The sequence below is a fragment of the Schistocerca piceifrons genome, chromosome 8 (genome assembly GCF_021461385.2).
Source record: "Schistocerca piceifrons isolate TAMUIC-IGC-003096 chromosome 8, iqSchPice1.1, whole genome shotgun sequence".
In the NCBI taxonomy this organism is placed as follows: domain Eukaryota; kingdom Metazoa; phylum Arthropoda; class Insecta; order Orthoptera; family Acrididae; genus Schistocerca; species Schistocerca piceifrons.
In genome coordinates this window covers 446,217,297-446,237,935 of record NC_060145.1, presented here as the reverse complement: position 1 = coordinate 446,237,935, position 20,639 = coordinate 446,217,297, and positions in this window count along the sequence as shown.

Below are 20,639 nucleotides of genomic sequence, written 5' to 3'. Positions count from 1 at the left end.
CTGTCTGTCTGGATGAATGGCCACCAACAAGCTGTGGCCAAGAGCCAACACCCTGTTGCTGAGCACGCTGCCCAAAACAATGTTCTTCATTTCAGTGACTGCTTCACACACTGTGCCATCTGGATCCTTCCCACCAACACCAGTTTTTCTGAATTGCGCATGTGGGAACTGTCCCTATAATATATCCTAGGTTCCTGTAACCATCCAGGGCTCCACCTTCATTAGTCATTGTCCTATAACCCTCTATCCCCTTCCCTGTTTCCATTCCAGCACTACACAACCCCGTTTCACCAATGCACCCACAGGCATTTTACTTCTCCCTTTTCCGCTAATCTCCCCTCCCCTACCCCCGGTCCTCCGTCTAACTCCTGATTCCACCTAGCTGCCCTACCCTCTCACCACCTCGTCTCTGCTTGCTCGCACAAGCAGCACTTCACTGTCCCCTGCCACTACCATGCTATTCACACTAGGCTGCTCAATGGTCTGACTGACACTTGTTATAGCGAAAAACACATGTGAAAACAGGAAACTGTACCAGCTGACCAAAATCGGGAATGTGGAAGTGAAAGCCGAGGAGCTAAGGAACGAATCGGCATTCGCACAATGTTACCGTTGCCTCGAACCCGGACACGTGAAAAAATATTGCCGCATGCTGGACTATTGTGTGAAATGCAGCGAAAATCGTATCACCGAGTCGTGTGTACTTAAAGGTGTTCCACATCAGGACTTTGTTCCAAAGTGCGAACTGTGCTCAGGCGCCCACGTAGCCTGCTATCGCGGTTGCCCAGTGCTCCTGAGCTACGGCGATCGCGCGAGCAGGAAAGCACAGCAGCAACCATAAAGTAACGCTGCCGTGAGTTCCCCCCAGCCAATGGCCAGCTCCGCGGACGAAGGAAGGAGAGGTGGATGCACCCGTCGTGGCAGGGGAAGGAATGTGGAAACTTGAGCTGGACAAGGTCAGTCGCCTAATAGCACCACTCGCTGCCAAGCCCCACCTGCTCCTCCTGCGGTCCCGAAGCCCGCAAGCAATGGAGGACAAGCTCCACCCATCGCTGCACCGCGAGCCCGCAGGCCTCCCACCGCTGGCTGGCCCAGCAGCGAGCCAACAACAGGTAGCCACACCCGCTGAACCACAGCAACGGCAGCTAGCGCCGTCCCCTACACCGCATCCAGGCACCACGAGCCAACCAGCACTGCCGGCACCTGACCCAGCCAGCATGGCCGATATCCCTCGGCCAAGATGGAGGCAGCCCAACAACCGCGACACAGCTGCCCGCCATGCTGTAGGCAGACAAAATGGCGCCCACGTGCACGCGACCAGGCAGCCCCGCCTCCAACACCGCCAGCTACCACTGGCAGCCAACCAGCACCACCTGCGCCCGTGGCAGCCAGCATGGCTGACCCGCCGCATACAAGATGGCGGCTGCCGGACAGCCGTGCCGCAGCATCCCGCCATGATGTCAGCGCCCGACAAGATGGCGCGTACCGGCCGCCAGCCGACCGCCATGTTGTCGGCCCCAGCGCAGACAACAGACACATAGACCGAATTCTCTCCTGCATAGAGAAAATGCTGCAGCAGATGGCAGAGCTAATGGCCGTGGTGCAACACGTAGCATCCGCCATCATACCAGCAGAAACTCATCATGCCCGAGCACGCAAGAAACTTGAAAATCTGCATCTTCAACACAGAGGGGCTCAAGAAACAGGGCGCCGAATTCAGACAGATGATCAGAGAAGAAGACATCGACATCTGCCTGGTCACTGAGTCCCACCTCAAGCCTGGCGTGCGAGAGGGTGTAGCGAACTATAAATGCTACAGACACGACAGGCCGACGCACAGCAGGGGCACGGCCGTGTATGTGCAACGCACGCTGGCACACTACCAAGTACCTACTCCAGAACTGATGGAAGCAGCAGCCGTCGCAGTCGAAACGGGAGTAGGGAAAATAACCTGCGCGGTATACAGGCCGCCAAGGAGGGCGCTTAACGCAGCAGATGCAAATGCTTTACGGTCGCCCCCTGGTAAGCTGATACTAGGGGGCGACTTCAATGCTAAGCACACGGCCTGGAACAGCCGACTCACTAACACCAGTGGCCGTCGGCTGCTCAACGTGGCTGAGAGACACGAGGCGATAGTCATAGGACCACACAGCCCGACCATTTTCCCCAGAAATGGCGGGCAGCCTGACGTCCTTGACATCGCGATCCTGAAGGGCACGCGTCTACACGCGACAGCCACCACCCTAACGAAGATGTCATCCGATCACTTGCCTGTCATAGTGGAATTAAACGCAGATGTCATCCATCAATCGCGCAGAGGGCTGGACCTGCGCGGTATCAACTGGGACACGTTCCGTGAAACAGTAATTGACAAACTTGACGACGCCCCCGACGCAGCAACGCTTGGCGCCGATGCTGCAATTAACCACCTCACTCACAGCATCACGGACGCCGCAGCCGCAGCTACACCTGAAAGGAGACAACAACCTGACGACTGCAAACCGTACCCGCTCCCTCAGACCATAAGAGAAGCCATCACTGAGAAAAACAGGCTCCAGTGCGAGTGGCAGCGCACCAGGGTCCCAGCCACGAAGCGCGAACTAAACAGAATGTGTCGCCACATTAAAGCTGAGGTGGACTGACACAGAAACCAAGAATGGGCGCACAAAGTGACGCAACTGAACTTTGAGAACGAATCAGCCTGGAGGTCTGTAAAAGGCCACATCCGCCAAGTGCGAGGGACTCCTCTTCTTCAAGTGGGCGCGATCTTCTTTTTTTTTTTTTTTTTTTTTTTTGTTTGTGGTTTTAGGGCGCAAAACTTCTATGGTCATTAGCGCCCAGCCCGTGACGTAGAAAACAGGAAAAAAACGAAATTTAAAATCAGCAGCAATGGGAACAAAGTCATAAAATTTGAGAAACTAAAGGCAGAAGGAATGCTTAAAAATCCACTATAGAAAGGGGTTGGTTGTCCCCAAAAAAAGCTTCAAATGACTGACGCCATTTCACTGTCACTAATAAACTGTAGAACGCGGTCAGCTGAGCGCGTGTCATCTGCTAAAATCGACGATAGATCAGGCGATAGCTGTAGACGGGAGCGTAACGGATTAAAATAGGGGCATTCAACTAAAAGGTGTCTGACCGTCCACAGCTGAGAGCAGTGGGGACAGAGTGGGGGAGGATCACCGCTTAAAAGATGTCGATGGCTAAAAAGACAGTGCCCTATCCGGAGTCTAGCTAAAATTACCTCCTCCCGACGACGCGTTCGGGAGGAAGAGGTCCAAGCGCAAGGAAGGGCTTTCACTTCCCGCAATTTATTATGGGGAAGTGTTGACCAATGCGCATGCCATAAATGAGCAACTTGGCGACATAAACCGCTCCGTAGATCGGTAAACGGAAGAGACTGAATAGCTGGCCGAGGAAGAGAGACTGCAGCCTTGGCCGCTATATCGGCCGCCTCATTCCCACAGATACCAGCATGTCCCGGGAACCAGAGGAACGCCACTGAGATGCCCCCCAGGTGGAGCGAGCGCAGACGGTCCTGAATCCGGTGGACCAGAGGGTGCACAGGGTAAAGAGCTTGGAGACTTAGGAGAGAGCTGAGAGAATCTGAGCAGATTACGTACTGTATCCGCTGATGGCGGCGGATGTAGTGGACAGCCTGGAGAACAGCGTAAAGCTCCGCAGTATAAACCGAACACTGGTCGGGAAGCCGAAAGTGATTTAGGGTGTCGCCAACAATATAGGCACTCCCTACACCTAACGATGTTTTCGAGCCGTCGGTGTAAATAAATGTGGCTTCCGTCATTAGTGCACATAGAGCAGCAAATGCCCGACGGTAAACAAGTGTAGGGGTACCATCCTTGGGAAACTGACATAGGTCTCTGAGCAAGTCGATCCGGGGACGGAGCCAAGGCGGTGCTGTACCCCAAGTTGTCAAGAAGGTTTTAGGAAAGCGGAAAGAAAGAGAATGGAGCAGTTGACGGAAGCGGACTCCCGGAGGTAGTAGGGAGGAGGAGCGGCCTGCATACCCTACATCAAAGGAGGCATCGAAAAAAAGGTCATGGGCTGGATTAGCAGGCATGGAAGACAGACGGCTAGCATAACGACTCAGAAGGACTGCCCGCCGATTGGACAGCGGAGGTTCAGCAGTCTCAGCATAAAGGCTTTCCACAGGGCTGGTGTAAAAAGCTCCAGACACTAAACGTAATCCACGGTGGTGGATAGAGTCGAGACCACTCGGTCCGCTCCCCAGGAGGTACCATTCAGGACACGGAGGGTGTTAAGGGAACGCAGACAGCGAGCCGAAAGATAGGAAACGTGGGAGGACCAGCACAGTTTTCTGTCAAACATAAGACCCAAGAATTTAGCGACGTCGGAAAACGGAAGGTTGACAGGACCTAGATGTAAGAAGGGCGGAAGAAACTCCTTACGTCGCCAAAAATTAACACAAACGGTCTTACTGGGTGAGAAACAGAAGCCGGTTTCGATGCTCCACGAGTGGAGGCGATCGAGACATCCTTGAAGACGTCTTTCAAGAAGGCTGGTCCGTTGAGAGCTGTAGTAGATCGCGAAATCGTCCACAAAGAGGGAGCCCCAGACATCAGGAAGGAGACAATCCATAATTGGATTAATGGCGATGGCAAACAGTACAACACTCAGCACGGAGCCCTGGGGTACCCCGTTTTCTTGGGAGAAAGTACGGGAGAGAGTAGTGTTCACCCGCACCCTAAATGTGCGCTCTGCCATAAATTCGCGAAGAAAAAGGGGCAGCCGGCCTCGAAAGCCCCAAGAGAACAGTGTGCGGAGGATGCCTGTCCTCCAACAGGTATCGTATGCTCTCTCCAGATCAAAAAATATTGCTACCGTTTGGCGTTTCCGGAGAAAATTGTTCATGATATAAGTGGAGAGAGCAACGAGATGGTCAACTGCAGAACAATGCTTTCGGAATCCGCAACGGGCTGGTGTTAAAAGACTGTGGGATTCCAGCCACCAAGCTAAACGGTAATTCACCATACGCTCCAAAACCTTACAGACACTACTCGTGAGAGAAATGGGGCGATAGCTAGAGGGGAGATTTTTGTCCTTTCCAGGTTTCGGAACGGGAACGACAATAGCTTCCCGCCATCACCTGGGAAAGGTACTGTCGGTCCAAATTCGATTATAAAGGCGAAGGAGGTAACGCAGGCCATGGGTTGATAAATGCAGCAACATTTGGACATGGACACCATCCGGTCCTGGGGCGGAGGAGCGAGAAGAAGATAGGGCATGTCGGAGTTCCCGCATGGAGAAAACTGTATTGTAGCTTTCGTGATTTTGAGAGGAGAAAGCAAGATGTCGCACTTCCGCTGCACGTTTCTTCGGGAGAAACGCTGGCGGGTAATTTGAAGAGCTCGAAATCTCAGCAAAGTGCTGACCCAATGAGTTAGAAATTGCGACGGGGTCCACTAAGGTATCATGCGCGACAGTGAGCCCAAAGACCGGGGAGAAACTAGGCGCGCCTGAGAACCGTCGAAGCCGACTCCAAATTGCCGAGGAGGGAGTGAAGGTGTTAAATGAGCTAATAAAGAATTTCCAGCTTGCCTTCTTGCTATCGCGGATGACGCGACGGCATCGCACACGGAGCTGCTTATATCGGATACAGTTGGCCAAAGTTGGATGGTGACGGAAAATGCGAAGAGCACGTCGCCGCTCACGTATTGCGTCACGGCATGCCTCGTTCCACCAAGGAACTGGGGGGTGCCGGGGCAATTCGGAGGTGCGTGGTATTGAACATTCCGCAGCTGTGAGAATAACGTCGGTAACATGGGTGACCTCATCGTCGACGCTGGGAAAGCGACAGTCATCGAATGTCGCTAGAGACGAAAAAAGTGTCCAATCGGCTTGCGCAAACTTCCAGCGTCGCGAGCGCATATATGGCAGTTGAGGCTGCAGTCTAAGGACACATGGAAAGTGGTCACTCGAGTGTGTATCATCAAGGGCGAACCATTCGAAGCGCCGAGCTAGCGGAACAGTACGGACGCAAGGTCCAAATGAGATAAATTTGCCGTGGAGGCAGACAAAAATGTGGGGACCCCAGTGTTGAGGCAGACTAGATCCGCTTGGTGGAAGACGTCTAGCAATAGTGAGCCACGTGGACAAGGATGTGGAGATCCCCAAAGCGGGTGGTGGGCATTGAAGTCCCCAACCAGCAAATAGGGGGGTGGAAGCTGATCAATAAGATGAAGGAGATCAGCTCGTGCCATTGGTGTAGACGATGGAATGTATACCGTACAAAGAGAGAACGTGTATCCAGAAAGGGAAAGACGGACGGCGACAGCTTGGAAGGAACTGTTTAATGGGATTGGGTGATAATGGAGAGTATCATGGAGCAGAATCATGAGTCCTCCATGGGCTGGAGTGCCTTCAACAGAGGGGAGGTCATATCGGACGGACTGAAAATGAGGGAGAACAAAGCGGTCATGGGGACGCAGCTTTGTTTCCTGAAGACAGAAGATGACCGGCGAGTAGGATCGTAAGAGGATCGACAATTCATCCTGATTGGCGCGAATGCCGCGGATATTCCAGTGGATAATGGACATAGGGTGAACAGAAAATGGAGGAACATGACCAAGGGTGCTGTCAACTCAACGACTGCTCAGAGCTTGCGACCGACAGCATGGAATGGCATTCAGTCGAAGGCAGAAGATCCTGATCCATAGGTTGGTCAGGAGCAGCTCCTGCCACCAACGATCGGCCAGTTGACCGGCCACCAGCAGTGCGCCTCGGCGACACAGAAGATGGCCGAGGGCGATTTCCGCCTGGTGGTGCTGTAGATGGGACACGCCTTGGCGGAGAAGGAGAGGAATTGTGTTTCTTCGTAGCCTTCTTGGAAGTATGATGTTTAGATGGAGGAGGAACAGATGGTTGTGAAGTTGCAGTACGTAAAAACTCTTCACGAGTATGCTCTTTTTTCGAAGACTTGGCGTCTGACTTTTGGGCTCGAGATTTAGCAGAACCCAACAAAGGGTGAGCCATAGAGTGGGCAGGCGAAAGTGGTGAGGTTGAACGGGCGATCTTTGCGCTGGCCGATCTGACGACCGTGGTACTAAATGTGAGGTCGCAAGTCTGCGTGGCCGCCTCCTTTGTTGGCCGAGGAGAAGCAAGGACAGTGCTGTATTTTCCTTTCTGAGGCACGGTGGGCTGTCGACTGGCGAGTAACTTTCGAGCAGCAAAGGTCGACACCTTTTCCTTCACTCTTATTTCCTGGATGAGCTTTTCGTCCATAAAAACGGGGCAATCTCGAGAGGAAGCAGCGTGGTCACCCATACAGTTGATGCAGCGAGGGGATGGAGGTGGACAAGCACCCTCATGGGCATCCTTGCCACACGTAACACATTTGGCCGGATTGGAACAGGACTGGCCGGTGTGATTGAACCGCTGACATCGATAGCAACGCGTAGGGTTTGGGACATAAGGGCGAACGGAAATTATCTCATAGCCTGCTTTGATTTTTGATGGGAGTTGAACTTTGTCAAATGTCAAGAAGACAGTGCGGGTTGGAATGATGTTAGAGTCAACCCTTTTCATAACCCGATGAACAGCCGTGACGCCCTGGTCAGACAGGTAGTGCTGAATTTCTTCGTCAGACAATCCATCGAGGGAGCGTGTATAAACGACTCCTCGCGAGGAATTTAAGGTACGGTGCGGTTCCACCCGTACAGGGAAGGTGTGGAGCAGAGAAGTACGCAGCAATTTTTGAGCCTGGAGGGCACTGTGTGTTTCTAACAACAGGGTGCCATTCCGTAATCTGGAACAAGACTTTACAGGACCCACAATTGCGTCGACACCTTTCTGAATAATGGAAGGGTTGACCGTGGAAAAGTCGTGACCTTCGTCAGACCGAGAAACAACAAGGAACTGTGGCAACGATGGAAGAACCGTCTGTGGCTGAGACTCAGTGAACTTACGTTTGTGAGCAGACATAGTGGAAGGTGAGGAAACAATTGCGGAAGAATCCCCCATGATTACCGGCGTCTCCGATGGCGCGCTCCTCCCTTGTGGGGGCCCTCACCGAGGGCACACCCGCCTTAGGTGATTGTTCACACCTCAGGTCACACCTCCCGACAAACGGACAGAGGGACCAATTGGCACTTTCGGAAGGTATCAGCTCGGGTAATCACCCCTCCCTGGGCCTGGCCGTTACCAGGGGGTACGTACGTGTCCTACCTGTCTACCCGGGGCGGGGAATTACGCGTTACCCCGTCACCGGCTACGCATGGAAGTGCGTGGGTCGGCCTTCAGACACACACAGGGAGGAAAAAAGAGTAAGGGAAAGGAAAGAAGAGGGGGTCTCAAACGCCGCAGCGGACAAAAGGGCATGGAGAAGAGGGAAGGAAAAGAGAAGGACAGAGGAAGGACGAGGACTTGCAAGTCTAGAAAGCAAGGAATGTGGAACAGTTTCGAGCGTCCGTCTCCGGACGTAGGCACAAACCATACTCCCAGAGGGGGAGAAAGGGAAGGAAAGAGCCAGAGGTGAGGGGGGGGGGGGGGGAGTGAAGATGGGGGACGGGGAGGGATGCGGAAAGGGAAGGGAAGGGAAGGTATGCAGCCCGGGAAAGGAAGGAGGGCCACATTAGCTCGGGGTCCCGTGCTCGCTACGCACGTGTCCACAAAAGAGTTGTGGACCCCCTGGGGGGGAGGCGCGATGTATGTCAGCGAGCCGTCTGCAAAGGTCAACGTCCTAGCAGACGCGTTTGCTGCGAAGTTCGCACCTGTGAACAATCCTGTAGACACCGCGCACATCCGACTGGTAGCAGATCGTCTCCCAGTTTTCCTACACGCGCAAAACAACGAAGAGGACAACTTAACACCCATCTCAGAGGAAGAGGTACAACAACAACAACTCAACAGTTACACTTCAGCTGCGAGAAACTGGTGTCTCTCTCTCTCTCTCTCTCTCTCTCTCTCTCTCTGTCTGCCTGTGGGAGGGGGGAGGGAGGGAGGGAGGGAGGGAGGGGCGGACACACACACACACACACACACACACACACACACACACACACACACACACACACAGAGAGAGAGAGAGAGAGAGAGAGAGAGAGAGAGAGAGAGAGAGAGAGTGTGTATTTTTGACATAGGTCTTGTTGGCTGAAAGCTCACTTTCCGACAGGCTTAGTGGTGCCTATCTGTGACTCAGCATCTTTTTCATATGGGGAGTAGCAACTATCCTTTCCATAATAATGTTTTAATTAAAAGTTTTTTTCAACCCACAAGGATGCACCAGAAACAGAGGAATGAAGAAGAGATGCCCACAACTAACAACTCTTGGGCTAGGGCTTTAGAAGCTTTAACACTTGTTAAATTCACTGAGAGTAGCCAAAAACACAATGCTTCTGTAGTTATGAATCAGAATCTCTCACAAAATAGTTTTTTCCATAAGACAGCTCAATCAAACAAACAAGTTAGCTCAAAAAAACATTTGATTAAACCACCTGTGGCAGATACCACTCAGATAATTTCACATCCTCGACAACGTCAGATGTGTGCTGTTCCTACAGACAGTGATTTCAGCCTATCTCAAATTTATTACGTAGATGAATCTTTCATGAAACAAAGCATTGCAAGGGCTCAGTGTTGGAATACAAGCAATGGGTATGATAGGTACGAAGTTTCAGTTGGCAAGAGTAGTCGAATACAGTGTTTCACATTGGATTATCATAAAGTGGCTGTATTCCCTAGAGTAAGTTGGTTTTTAAGGATTCAAAGGCTAAGAATTCTGCAAATTACCACTCTGGAATTACATTTTGTGTTTCAAACAGTGGTTTAAGGAACAATTGTCAATTACGAACTCCATAAGGGCAGATATTTAGAACGGTTGTCCTGTGATGGAATACCTCCTCAAGGTTTATCACATACAAGTGAACAATTGTTGGTTCCTGTTGATGCCCACCAGCCTGTGTTAAGAGTTTATGAGCTAGCCGGAATGCAAATCAGCATGGGCACCATCCCATTAGGTTACCCCTACACCACTTTCATTAGAACCCAGCTAATCTGTTTTGAGCTCAAGTGAAAGTATATATTGCAGAAAAAACTATGCACTTCAATTTGCAGGTGCTGACACATTTACACACAAGGCAGTAGACAGCATCTCAACATCTGCACGGCTAGCATATGTTTGACATGCAGAAAAACTGCAGGATGAATATTATGAAGAGAAATTGGCAGAAGCACAACTGTTGAACATTTCATTACAAATCTTGCTGAGTGCAAGTCATCTAAGTCAGACAGCAAAGACGGTGGCAAGGATTTCTTACTGTGATGCCTGTAAGCATTAATTACTGTTACTTATTAATTTGTTTGTATGCCTGTGTCTGCAGCTGTACTATAAATTATTAATAGCTCAAGTATTCATCTCTGGCTTCATAATAATGCAGTTTTCTTCATAAAACATATTCGATTCAATTAAATACATAAATCATAAAGCTGCAGCAGGCTGCACAATGAACGAAAATTAGCTTTTAATAATCGATTTCTGATATCCTTAAGCTCATATATTTTTAAAATTTAGGAACACACACACAGATTATATATATATACACACACACACACAGTGGATGACTCATAGACAGAAGCTTCATCAAGATTACTTACAGAATTGTGTGTGTTTGTTGATAGGGAGGGGGGGGGGGGGGGGGCGGGGCTGCACGTGCACTTTCATATGTTTTCCCTCTCTCTGCTCAGAAAATGCACCGCGCCCACCTTCACAGCTGCTCTGGACTAATATAGCCAGGCGCAGAAACACTAGAATCAGTAGGGTCTTCACTTCGCTATCATCTTGTTGTCTTTACACAACGTTGGTTCTTGGTCTCTGCGTTTGTTACATCTCAGATTCTCTCTCAATGGACTACTCATTAGACTTTGTGTATCTGTAGTGCCATTCCACTTCTCAGTTTCTTGTTGTTTGTCTTTCTGTTCGCATTCTGCGATCCATTTTTGATGACCCCAGGCAGGTCGTTCTAGTCTTTGTGGTGTTTTTTAAAGACTTTCCTCACATTCAGTTGAACCCCAGCCACAAACAGAACTCACATTATGTATCTTGAAGTTTTCCCGGCGCATTGATTGGTCCATCATATTTCGGGCTTGCAGCCGGATCACGTTGACATCTTGGCACGATATTTCGGCTAACAAACATGCAGCCATCTTCTGAAGATGGCATGTTTGTTAGCCGAAATATCGTACCAAGATGTCAACGTGATCCGGCTGCAAGCCCGAAATATGATGGACCAGAACTCACATTATTTATCATAATGTATCCTGGCACAGCAAGGCATCCAAAATTTCAACAACATTTTGGGAAATTTAGTTCTCTTAATGCAGGGATGCACCAACCACAGCCCATGAGCTCCCTATTGGTGTGATGGCATCTCTCTTTCTGCCGCCATTACATCATCACAGTGAGGGATTTGCAACTTCCATTACTAACAAGTCTGTACATCACTGTCTTAATGGGTATATATTTCACCTCTTCTCTAACAAGAAATCAAATGTGCACCCGTTAATCAAAACTCTGTCAAAATTAAACTGTCCAGCAAAATAACTCGCAATGTAGACAGTATCAAAGTAGTATCTATGCAAGCCCCCCAAGCAACATAACTAATTGTACAAAAAAAAAATGGCCTGCCTCGTAACCACTAGTCGTCCACATAGGTTGTAAGGCCATGAAAATAATCCCACATGTATATTTATTAGTTCATTATAGAAGAAATGCTGGTTACCTTTGTCGATTCACTTCATGTCAGAGTTTAATAATCAGTGTCAGCAGCCACAGGAAATCCAGACAACTGCAGCTCCTTCGGGTTTCCGAATAAATCCTGAGAAATTTCATTCAGTAATTAGATATAAATGCAAAAGAGCTTGTATAATAGAACTTTGTAGTCAGTATTGCATGGAGTGGGAGAGGGTAGCATGCGAGAGGAGGTGGGAGGGGTGGTGGCAAACAATAAGACGGACAGTAAATGTTTTTATTTGCACAAGTGTGAAAATGTGGTATTTATTGTTTGTATCTCAGTACCAATGTAAGTAGATCTCGTGAACAAAAATAAATGCACTGTCAAGAACAGAAGGCTTAAAGCAAAATAATAATGATACCAGACCCCAACGAGACAAAAGCAGATCAACAAATGTATCACTACCTCAGCCTTGGAATGATGTGTAGGAAACAGGTGAGAAAGAACACAAACAACCAAGTTCCTGTCCCACTCCCTCCTCCTCTTCCCTCAAATGATTCAGCTGCCACCACTGCAGTGCTAATGATCGCCTCTTCCAGACCACATGAGGTATCAAGTAGGGCATAAACCTGGGACAGTGCAGTATAATGGTGTTATCTGGAAACAAAATGCACCTTCCTTAACCTATACCACTTTGATTTCCTGCGCAGTCTCTATCAAAATTGTAAAAATCATAAAACCACAGACCACACATAGTACATGCAAGGTTCAGTAACTACATAAATGATCTGAGTCAGATCCCTACCAGCGCATGGTGGCGATACAGCCTTATGCACTGCTCAAAGATAACACTTCACAAAAATTTCAAGTCACAGTAACAACTTACCACGGTAGAGAAATTATGTAGCTAATACAAATGGAGTCCAACATGGTAAAGGCAAACATTTCATTTTTCCCCAAAAATGATTTATAACAGCCCTGTTAGGAAAAAAATATAAATGGTGGTGGTGGTGGGGGGGGGGGGGTAGAGGTGGTGGGGGGATGGAGGGGGGGGGGATTGTGTAGCAACAAATTTTTGCAGAGCACTACAACAGAGGGTTATGAACAACATATTAAAACTCCTGACTAGTGGGGTGTGAAATGTTGAGGTTGCACCAAGGGCGTGGGAAGGGTGGGGGTGGAGGTTGGAGGGGGGGGGGGGAGGGAGGGAGGATGACATTTTGTTTTTCTAAAATAATTCTAAAAACTGTGGCTTCTAACAAGCATGTTTCTCACTACAAAATTGAACTACTTTAAATTTCCTACAAAGAAAGCTCCTATCCATTTTTTTCCTGCAACTAATAGTTTCCGTGTTGCAAGGATTGGAAAAATAGCAATTATTAAAAATACTGATTTAACAGTATAAAATTCATGTTTATCTTTAAATGAAATGGGTTGAAAATAAATATTTAATGTTTGCGCCATACCTAAACATAGTAGAGCTGTATTAAGAGAGAAACTGCATAACAGCGTGAAAGGGGAGAGGGAGGGGAGGAGGTGGGGATGGGGTGGGAGTGTACAGTAGAAATGCACGGAGAGGTATGTTGCTGGATTGTGTTCAGGCATTTCCCTCCTTCATAGGTTTACAAACTGAAAATCGAGCAAGCGATTACCAACTCCATTCACACCAACACGTCAGAACAAGCAACTACAGCGTGTCTCTCAAAGTTATTCCGACCTTCCACAGTGCACCTTATAAAACACTGGTGATGCAGTGTGCTGAGAAGTCTGGAAGATGTTTATTTTTCCACATACTGTGTCAACACTACATGTAATGCAAATATGAGTTAGTAATAACACGAGCACAAGAAATGCATATGTACACAGTCTATGTACAACTCTGCTAAAGGGGAAATTGATTCTGTCATTCTATATGGCACCTGTAGCATTATTCCAGGAAAGGCTAATTCCCCTCCATGAGCACTGTTCACTTTTCATTTTACAGACAGACTATACCTCCCCAGTATTTCCTGTGCATACAACTTCACCGAGTTCATGTTTCTGTAGTGGAGTTACTTTAAGTTTCTTAAATGAGTAAATACTTGCAGTTGTAAAGTTAGCTGTTACGTAAAAAGCTGAACACATTGAAGAACCTGTCGCAAATGGAACGTGCTGTCAATAAGTACTCGACAGTCTCTCACACCAAAGTGAATAAAATAATGTCAATTTCATTATCTCCACTATCACTGTCAGGAATACTTTTCAGAGCATGAGGGGTAAAAAATGCACCTCCCCAGCCTCAGCTCTCACCATTTGAAGAGACCCAGGGGCTTAAATTGCACCCTCCTTCAACAGAGGTAGGACACGTAGGTGTTTTAGAACTTCAGATATTTCAATGTAAGTCAAGCAATGCTTTACAGCAGATTTCTGCTCTACATTTGAGCACAATTAGTCCCCATTCCTTCAGACATATTCAAACCCCCCCTTGGGAGACACACTGTGGATGTGGGGTGAGTGGCTCCACTCTACAAGTGCCAGCAATTCCTGAATGGGGAAGATTCATACAACCTCTCCCTATCACAGTGACTAGAGGAGCAGTAACTTTCTCAACATTCATTAACTCACTGCCAAGTAACTATAACACAATTACATGGCTTTACAATAACCTGTCAATGATGGACAGCAGCAAGGTATCACATTTGCCAATCCAGCCCCTTTCCCATTAGTACTATATAGGTCACTGAATCACCACACTTACAAATTAAACACTTCTCTATCATTGTTTTTAGGAATGTAGTTTGAACAACAGCTCATATAACATTTGCAGAAAGTACTCATTAAATACATGGAAAATAACTCCACCATATAGATATGAGCTCGGTTACTTTATTTTGTCTACTTACAGGAAACAACGGGATAGAAAAAGCTGGGGAGGTGTAATGTGTCTGTAAACTGAAAACTGAGTGTAGCACATAGTGGGGGAAGTTGCCTTTACTGGAAAACACTACAGCTGCTGTAAACTGTGACTAATAATCAATTTTTCCTTTAGCAGTGTAGAACAGTGTTACAGAGATTTACACAAATTCTGCTCCCATTCATTTCTTGCGTTAGCTTTATTAGTATATATCTTCATTCCATGTATTGTTAATGCATTTTGTGTGAAAGAACCCCCCCCCCCCCCCTCCCTCCCCGTCCTCGTCTGTGAGGATGTTTGGTTTTCAGGGCACTCAACAGCGCAGTCATCAGTGCCTGTAAAACTCTCAGCCCAATCTAGCCACTTTCATGAATGATGAAACGATGAAGACAACACAAACACCCAGTCCCCGGGCAGAGAAAATCCCAACCTGGCCGGGAATCGAAACCGGGACCTCGTGATCCAGAGGCAGCAACACTAGCTACTAGACAATGAGCTGCAGACCCTCCTGCCTGCGCATGTCTTCACATTGTGTCATCTGTGCTTCAAAATGTGTGCTGTGGAGAGGCAGCATAGCTTTGTGAGAAACTCTGTAGTTGCTTCGTGTGCCATACAGAGTGGAGAGTCACCTGTTCGATCTTCAGTTTGCAGACCTATGAAGAATGAAATTGCATGACCACTTTCCAACGACCTACTTTCCCTCGCACTTCTACTCCCCTTCTACTGTCTCCCTTCACTCTAGACCAATGGAAAACAATGTATCCCTAAACACGGAACTACTGCACTTTTTAGACGTGGTACACAAATTTAGTATTTGTTTTTAATATTCTTCATTTACAGATAAAATTAATGTTATGTTCTTAAAACATTATTTTTAATAATCTGCCATTTTTCCATCTCCTGCAATGCAGAAACTACTAGTACTAGAGAAAAAATGAACAGGACCCTTATTTTGTAAGAAATTTAATGAAATTTAATTTTTGCTGTGAAACATTTTCACTAGAACCTACAGTTTCCTTATTATTTGAGAAAGACACCCCTGAACACCCTACCCCTGCTAAAAAAAGCCTCAACCCTTACATCCCAACGGTCAGGATTTTTTGTATGCTGTTCAGGACTCTCCATCTGTGCAAAAATGTATGACTACAAGATATTTTCCCAATTTTCCTTCATTGACTGGACTAAGTGTAGCGATTTATGTATGGAGAGCCAATGTACACCTTGGGTTGATACTCGATAGGAAGTTATTTTTTAACATGCATTTGACAGATAAGTGATAAAAAGTCCTTACAGTTAGCAAAATTACTAGTCTCATTATGCATTAGCACCAACATACAAATGAAACAAAATTGATATCATGTGAGGTGTGTCCAAAAGATAACAGGAAATTTGTAATTTTGTGTGTCATTTTATTCCGATTCACAAGATTTATACACTGTTATGTTGGCAAACATGTTTGAAAGGTATACACACAGTATTAGGCATATCACTTATTTAGTCTGTTCTCAGCTGTCAAAAATGTCATGTGTGTTTTGACAGTATTGGCAATTACTCTACATAAAAATCGATTGACGAATTTCTGTTAAATTTTGTTATAAAAACAAAATAAGGTGCAGTCATGTATTATAAATGTTGAATACTGTTTTTGGTGAATCTGCTATTTGTAGAACAAGGGTTTACAAAATGGTACGAGCATTTTGTAGAAGGCAATCAAGGCACTGAAGATGCCAAGTGTTCTTTATATGCCCAACGCATCATCAACCAATGAAACTATGGAAAATTTGATAGAAACTATTATCAACAATTGTCAAATAACATTCATAGACATAGGCGTGTCAGCTGGTTCATTAGATAATTTTTTTCAGTTGTTTTGGGTACAAAAGTGACAGCAAACAACGTTCCAAAACTACTGAATTTTGAACAATGACACTGGCAAAATGCAAGTTGCTCAGGAGTTGCTATATGAAGTCCACACCAATGCAGAGCTTTTCGAACATGCCGTAACAGGTTAAACAAGTGTTTGGGTATGTTTTTCAATCTGATGCTCAACCATTGCAATGGAAGCGTTCTGCATGGCCAAGATAAAAAAAAAAGATTAACAAGTGTGGTCAAATGTGATGCTTATGCTGACTGTATTCTTCAGTATTAACAGCATAGCACACAGTGAGTTCCTGGCCAAGGTTGAAAGTTCAATACAGAGTTCTAGTTACCAGTTCAATGCCCTTTATGTGAAGCAATCCGAAAAAGGAAGTGTCTCAATTTGTGTTAAACAATTCACTTCACTGCTTGTTCACAAATTTTGTGTCGAAAAGAATTCTGTAATGATGCCCCAGCCTCCGTATTCACTCCATGCAACTTTTTTCATTCTCAGAAATGAAAACTATCATTTTACAAGCACAGATTAGACTGAAGAAGTTTCACTCAGTAAGCTAAAAGCCACCACAAAGATCAAGTCATAGAAGCATTTCAGGACTTGAAAAAAGCACTAGCATTAGTGTACAGTGTGTTATGGGTAGTATTTTGAAGGAATAACATTGAAGTAGGTCTTGTGCGCGCAAGAATACAGCCTGCAGACCATGCCCTGGTACAAGTACCACAGCACTCAGCTTCACTGGGACATTTCCCCCACCGCCACGCCATGCTGTCTTAACGTGAGCAGAGCAAAACAGCAAACACGCCGCATTTAAATGGCAATGCAGCTGAAATTTTTGTCTAGTACAAACTGCTGGCATGCGAGTAGACGTAGACTATTTCAAAGAATTTCACATTCAAGTTGCCATGTTATCATAACTTACATAGTCTCTTAATCGAAAAAACGTCTTTCACTCATATGTTGACTGAAATATTTTAGCACTTTTGTAGTCTAATATGGAGACATGGAAACTCTACCTGAGGAAAGCAATGTAGATGACCTGAACAGTTTTAATGTTAAAGGGATTTCTCTTTAAATAGGGAATTGCCTTGCAGAGCAATCATTTACATCTGCACATGCGCAAGGGTACTTTCAACTGAAATGGCAAACAGTCTCAAAAACAACTTAGAAATAGATGTAAAATTGTCAGTGTCCTCAAAACGTTTAGGAAAATAACACTGTAATTCTTTCAAGATGACAATGAATCCTTCAGACCTCGCCTTTTGTTTAACACCAGTGAGCTTAGGGAATTGGACTGTGTCTGACGGTCTCACTTCTACAACAAGGTTCTTTATAAATGAGTCCCCATCACTTCAGAAATAAGTTGGTTCTATCCTTGTAGTGTTTTACTGTGTGCAGGGTACAGTCAAGTCCACTTAAAATGAACAGTCTAAATCCAATCCAGATCTTTTAATTATCATTCTTTTAATCCTTTTTCCTTCATAAATTCAACAATAGGGGGGTATTAAATAAATAAAAAGAAAAAATCTTTCCAGGCAAACCCTAGACTTAACCAACATACTTTGCAGAAATATATGAAATCTCGATACTCTTCCTTCATTTCCATCTAAAACTGTTGTGACTGACAGAGGAATAATGCGTGCAATGTCAGAAATTTTTACTATTCATACCACCAATTACTTCATACGCTCCATGCCTGCAAGTTTAGCACAACGTGCTTCTTGATTTACAGAACAATGAATCCTGTCTGTCAACCACTGTTGTTTTTTCTCTTTCATTGCCAACTAAACCTTTAAATTCTCTCTGCACTATCTTGTAATATCATACCATTGAAAATTTGCAGTACCCGTCGCTTATGCAACTGCATGGTGTATGCTGATAATTCTCATTTCCCTCGTCATTCCCATTCATTTCTAAAGTTTGTGATGATAGATTGCTAGATTGCCTCCTTTTGTGCAGACAGCCACTCTAGCTATGAATGCCCTCTGTACCACAAACATATAGCGAATGGTCAAGAGCACTGACACTACAATTCTGACAACCTGAAGAGAGTTGTGCAGACCGAAAACATCACACCACAATACTCGATTAAGTGTCACATTGCAGCTGGTACTCCTGAGAACCAAACAAAGCTGACACATGCCAGGCCTTGAGCCATACATGGCCCACACATCCTGTACGCGTGAACTTCAGCACGCTGTGGGCAGCTCTGATGTATACCGAAGGAATGAAATTCTTTCTAGAAAACTAAACTTTCTGCACACCCCTCTCTCAAAACACACACACACACACACACACACACACACACACACACACACACACACACACAAAATTCTGGTAGACGTTTTTGGGCCTGCCATTTGCAGTGTAACTAAGAGTGTTCCAAACTCTTCAGAGCAAAGCTTCATGGTGTATCCTCCAACCTCAACTTTGGAAAAAGATCACAGATATGCAAGAGGCACTACAGATGCTCATCCTACAAATTACACTTGAGCAAGACATAAGGACACTGTGCAACAAAATTAACCTACAGAAGATCATCATTTAGAAATTATATACAGGAGACATTCACAACCACAACAGTGATTGACAGTTCACTTAATATTGTTATACATACATTTGTAGATGATGCATGAACTAGGTAACTGACCCATATCTAAACACGAAAGAGAATATACTACATTTTGAACCTTCCAACATAAAGGACTGCTGTCTAATCATATTGGACAATGAAGCAGGAAGACACACCACGCACACAATCTGTGTATGGAAATGAAGCATTCAGATCATTTTCCTGAGGAAGTAAAACAATAAGTTCCCAAGAAAATGAGATGGGAGCAGCCAACTGTCAACATTTTCTACACTTGCTATAACAGTCCAACTACATAATTGGGACTAGTACAGACAGAGATATTGGATCAGAGTTCTGTTTCACAGCCAGAGCCCTCCTGGAGCAGGACCAGCTTGTGTGTAGTATGCAAAGCTAGTGACATGCAGAGATCCAGACTACATGAGTAAAGTGGTGTTATCAGGGAAAGCCAAATAAACAAAAAAAATTTGAAATGAAAGTGGCACAGAAAACCTTTAGAACAATACAGAGAAAGATACAAAGCACCATCTTAAACATACCACAAAATCTCAAAATCAAGTGATTGACACACAGTTCAAATGTAATAAAGAAAAGGAAGTGAAATTTAAAATACTGAAAGCTGTACCGAACACCACAGAGCTAAGGGTAGATTTGACACTAGTTCAAAGACAATGAAGGAAAGAGGGAGATAATGGTTGGTTGTTTCGGAGAAGGAGACCAGACAGCGAGGTCATCGGTCTCATCAGATTAGGGAAGGACGGGGAAGGAAGTCGGCCGTGCCCTTTGAAAGGAACCATCCCGGCATTTGCCTGGAGCGATTTAGGGAAATCACGGAAAACCTAAATCAGGATGGCCAAACGCGGAATTGAACCGTCATCCTCCCGAATGCGAGTCCAGTGTCTAGCCACTGCGCCACCTCGCTCGGTAACAGGGAGATAAAAGACAAATTCTACAAACTGAGTTCGCTTCGTTGGCTGTAACAACTCTCCTCTAAATTCATTTGCTCAAAGTATGGCAAAATGAAATATTTGAGCTACAGGAGGGACTTCTCTATAGTCAGGTCAGTGGGGTCACTTCTCACCTTCAGATTCACTGGTATTGTAAACAAAAAAGGCAGTCCAGTTGTGCCTGGACCATTGATCTGTGTGTCTTAAGCTGCAAGGGTAAATTTCAGTGTCAGTCACATCAAGTATCAGACATCATAAGTGGATTTTTTAAGTCATGACATAATATTGTGGTTAGCAGCAGACATGGAAATATTCCAGGATGCCTTAGAACTCTCACATATTTCCCCAGAACAAATGCAAAAGATTGCCACAACCAATGGAACAATTAAATTGTGGCTGGAAAGTAGTTGGACATGCAAAAGATCTTTGACATTCTCATTACTTCTGCCAATTAATGAAATTAAAAGCTGTATTATGTAAGTGCACCAGACTGGAGGTCTACAGAACATTCCTCACAAGGCACAAAATTTAAGAGTTTTCAAGGGTATTCCTAATTAAATTAGGTTGCATGTACACAGAAAACAATGTAGGTGCAACATTCTTTAAGGCATGTACAGTTTTTAAATTA